This window comes from Micromesistius poutassou, assembly GCF_964030765.1.
Source record: "Micromesistius poutassou genome assembly, chromosome: 14".
NCBI lineage: Eukaryota > Metazoa > Chordata > Actinopteri > Gadiformes > Gadidae > Micromesistius > Micromesistius poutassou.
In genome coordinates this window covers 14,931,467-14,935,702 of record NC_140284.1, presented here as the reverse complement: position 1 = coordinate 14,935,702, position 4,236 = coordinate 14,931,467, and the positions used below count along the sequence as shown (strand labels likewise).

Here is a 4,236-nt window from a genome sequence, read left to right as displayed (position 1 = left end):
CGAACATTGAGATGGCCCAAGTGTGGTGCCACCACTGCCCTCAATAGGAAACTTGAACCTGATGATGGCTGGAATGCTTTTCCCCTCATCAAATATAAAAAAGATAAGGGTAAGGACATTGTTTCTACATCAAGGTACTCATGGACTCTTGTACTGAGTTGCCTGGCACACAAGTGAAGAAATGTTACATAACACATCACATCTCAAGTCCCTCATCACCCCTTTAATTATATTTATTTATCTTTTGAGTCGTTTTTTTCTTTTGGTTGCTGTGTTATGTTTTAGGGAGGTTAACTCTCCTGTGCTTGCCTCAAACGGTCTGATAAAATATATTTTTCCACAGATTCTGCAGAAATCGAGGTGAATACTCAACTTCTATTTGAGGAACCTGAAGAGGAGAAGCCCAAAAGAATCCGAAAGAAACGTCTTTTTGAAGACTTCGTTCAAGGTGAGTTTTTGGTATTTGTAGTATTGCTTTTCACTTGTTGTTGATGACGGAGTAGGGATACTTGTCATGTCTTTTAATAGTGTATGACCCATGTTTAATACTAATTCAAAAATGCTCATGCTGTGATACATGCAGATATGCCTTCTCCAGAATCCCCAACAGTTTCTGGTAAGCATTAAAGTGGAACCCCCCCCCAACCCCCCTGTTATACTTTATACATGGCATAAGTAACATCTTACTTCCAACTCTTAACATTTGTTCAGATGCCTATGTATGTATGTATGTATGTATGTATATGAGAAAATATATCTTCTTCCACACAGAGAAAAAAACTCTAAAGCCGTTACCACAACCACCGAAGAAATTTAAGCGGAGGGTGACCGACATGGCAGGTAAAAGTTTAATGTGGGTGGACATGGAGAGCATTGTTAAGGTTAAGTTAATGTTTAGCTTCGGTAGACTCAAATAAGAAAGCGAAGCAAAGCCTTCAAATGCACTTCAGGCAGACAACTCGAGTCACGTTGCATGCAAGTGATACACACACTACTCCTACACAACTTATCAAGTGCCCCCCTCTCAACAAGGCAGGCAAGATCTATTTAAGCTTCCTGTACCTGCTAACGCACTTTCACATTGCCATGTTGCCGCTACACTGCTCAGACGGATAGTTACTGATGGTTACTGCTGCACAGTATTTCTGCTGCTTACCATACATCATCTCACCCCCCTCCACCCCAGCATCCACCTGTAGGCTCTGATTAAGGTTTCCGGGGGGGGGGGGGGGGGGGTTCCCTATTGTCACTCCCTGCTCTCTTAGGCTAGACAGGTGTGTGCTGCAGGGACTGACAGGATCAGTGCCTACACACCAAACTAAACTCTGTATATATTTGCATTCATTCTCAATATTCTTTTTACGCAAGTTGGCAGACTGAAGATATTATTTATTGTGATGGGATTTTAATTGGAATGCAGTATATGATCTACATTTCACCAAAATGTATTGTGTTACAAGGTGTGCTAATTCACATTGTGTATTCCAGGTCAAAGATACTCTAAAAGGCAAATTTTGCTTGTTTGTTTTTGGCTTGAGCTCACTAGTGATGTGTGTTACGGTAGCGTCATCGCACAACAACATTCATAAAGTAAAGATAATTTATATCTATAGGTTCCCAAGGGCTCCTTCAGACCGCCACATCATCCAAAACCCCAACTGCCAGCTGCACCGCAGTAAAGGATCGCACACGTAAAAAAAATTTTTTTGATGATTGTAAAAAAAGTAAGCAAAAGTGAACTTGGCAGGAACCGTGTTGCAGTTCTATGTAGTCATCCTTTATTTATTTGAAATTGTTTGTTTTCATGTATGCAGATAGTAAGAGTCAAATGCAACACACAAGCAGTACAGGTACTTTGGGAATTGCCCCTAGCAAATACAACCTTCAAGGTAAGTGCAATTTTATTGTTAAATCTTAATGCTGCCGTCACAATGTTTGATATCCAGATTTGAACATTCCCCAATTAAGGCCAGTGTTGTATAAAAGATTTTAAAATTATGTATAGCCACAGGTTCCCGAGGCTTCCAGAGACCTTCAATTCAGACCGCCACATCATCCGAAACCCCAACTGCCAGCTGCACCGCAGTAAAGGATCGCACACGTAAAATATTTTTTTTTGATGATTGTGCAAAAATGAACTTGGCAGGAACCGTGTTGCAGTTCTATATAGTCATCCTTTATTTATTTGAAATTGTTTGTTTTCATGTATGCAGATAGTAAGAGTCAAATGCAACATACAAGCAGTACAGGTACTTTGGGAATTGCCCCTAGCAAATACAACCTTCAAGGTAAGTGCAATTTTATTGTTAAATCTTAATGCTGCCGTCACAATGTTTGATATCCAGATTTGAACATTCCCCAATTAAGGCCAGTGTTGTATAAAAGATTTTAAAATTATGTATAGCCACAGGTTCCCGAGGCTTCCAGAGACCTTCAATTCAGACCGCCACATCATCCGAAACCCCAACTGCCAGCTGCACCGCAGTAAAGGATCGCACACGTAAAATATTTTTTTGATGATTGTGCAAAAATGAACTTGGCAGGAACCGTGTTGCAGTTCTATATAGTCATCCTTTATTTATTTGAAATTGTTTGTTTTCATGTATGCAGATAGTAAGAGTCAAATGCAACATACAAGCAGTACAGGTACTTCGGGAATTGCTACTAGCATATACAACCTTCAAGGTAAGTGCAATTTTATTGTTAAATCTTAATGCTGCCGTCACAATGTTTGACAGTTTACATCCAGGTTTGAACATTCCCCAATTAAGGCCAGTGTTGCATTTATTAATTTAAAATGATGTATAGCCACAGGTTCCCAAGCCTCCAGACTCCTTCTTCAGACTTCTTTTCAGATTGGTCATCCGTTTCAAAGACCAACTGCTACCTTTACAGCAGCGGAGGCTCTAGCACATAAATCGTCTTTGCTAAAGATGTGCACAACCTTATTGTGCTGGATTTGTTATTGTTTTTAGGCTTGATGTAGTACTTTATTTGACCTGTTTTGTTGTCAGAGCTTGTAAGGCGGTCCCCACGCCTTGAAGATAAGAGGACCCTTGCATCACCACCTACTCGTGGGAGAGTCACCTTAAGAAGTAACCATATTTTCTGTACTGCCATATCCATATCATTTAATGATTTTTATTGGTATTTGTTGAATGACATATTTCTCTAACTGCAATATTCAGTGTATGGTATGCATGTTTTGTCAGGGTCACCAAGACTCCAGACTCCTTCGCCTGTGATTGGCTCACCATGGAAGAGTGTTGCAGTGGAGACCCCAATACGTAATTACTTTTCAGTATAGGAAGTGCACTTGCTAACCTAATGTTGCTAGGTTATTTATTTTTCTGTGACAGCAGATCTGTTATGATTATTCTAATCTGCGTCAATGCCAGGAAGACATGCGCACACACGACATCAGTCCCCATCAAAGCTTGAGAAGTAGTTCATGTGATCTTTCATTATAAAGCTGGAGCATTTACTTGTGTGATTTTTGTCTTTTAACCTGCTGTGATTTGTTATAGGGAGCCCAACACAAGGAGAATTTGATTTGAGCCAGGGCAGTTCCACTCCCACACGTGAGTTCTCATAATGGCCGAATTGCAGTTAGTAATGGACTTTTGAAATAAGTTTGGTTTGTGACCCACTTTTACTTTCACTTTTACAAGCTACTCAAGAGAGTACACCACAGAGCTGCTTCATAGGCTAATGTTTGTAAAGTTTGTCATCGGAAATACAGCTTAGATAACACACTCGTAGCTCTACAAATATGTTGGTGTCTTCCAAATATTATAATTTTCTGTTGTGTACTAATTAGTAATTTCTTTTCCAAGATTTGAGCATTGCCTCCCCCAATGTGTTAGCGATGGGTCCACCTTCGAGAGTCCAAGAAGGGACACCGAGACGTAAGTGCTATTTTAGCTCCTTCAACTTTAAGAAGCATGAATGTTTTCAAATCTCAAGCTGCACTCAATTGTAAAGGGATCCAAGTCAGACTGTTTTAACAAAACATCATACATGTATGCAGCTGTCATACCAGTAGAGTTCTTTTGTTTGAAGCACAACACTAACTAACAACACTGTCAATGTCAATCGCAGTTAAGGTATTTTGGATGATTGCTCTGGGTGTGAATGTATTACTGATTTGTAAGGGAAGGTCAAGATGTTATGTTAGTTCTTGTCTTGCCTTGGTATATCTACAATCTGTCCTTTTTGTTTCAGGTGGTGCGAGCC

At 40.0% G+C, this 4,236-nt stretch overlaps 1 long non-coding RNA gene across 1 annotated transcript; it reads left to right on the top strand.

Annotated features, from left to right (window-relative positions):
* On the top strand, positions 1-616 carry LOC311358623. Its single transcript, XR_014638076.1, has 3 exons — positions 1-109; positions 344-448; positions 584-616. It is a non-coding gene; the product is annotated as an uncharacterized lncRNA (long non-coding RNA).
* Positions 617-4,236: the final 3,620 nt, after the last annotated feature.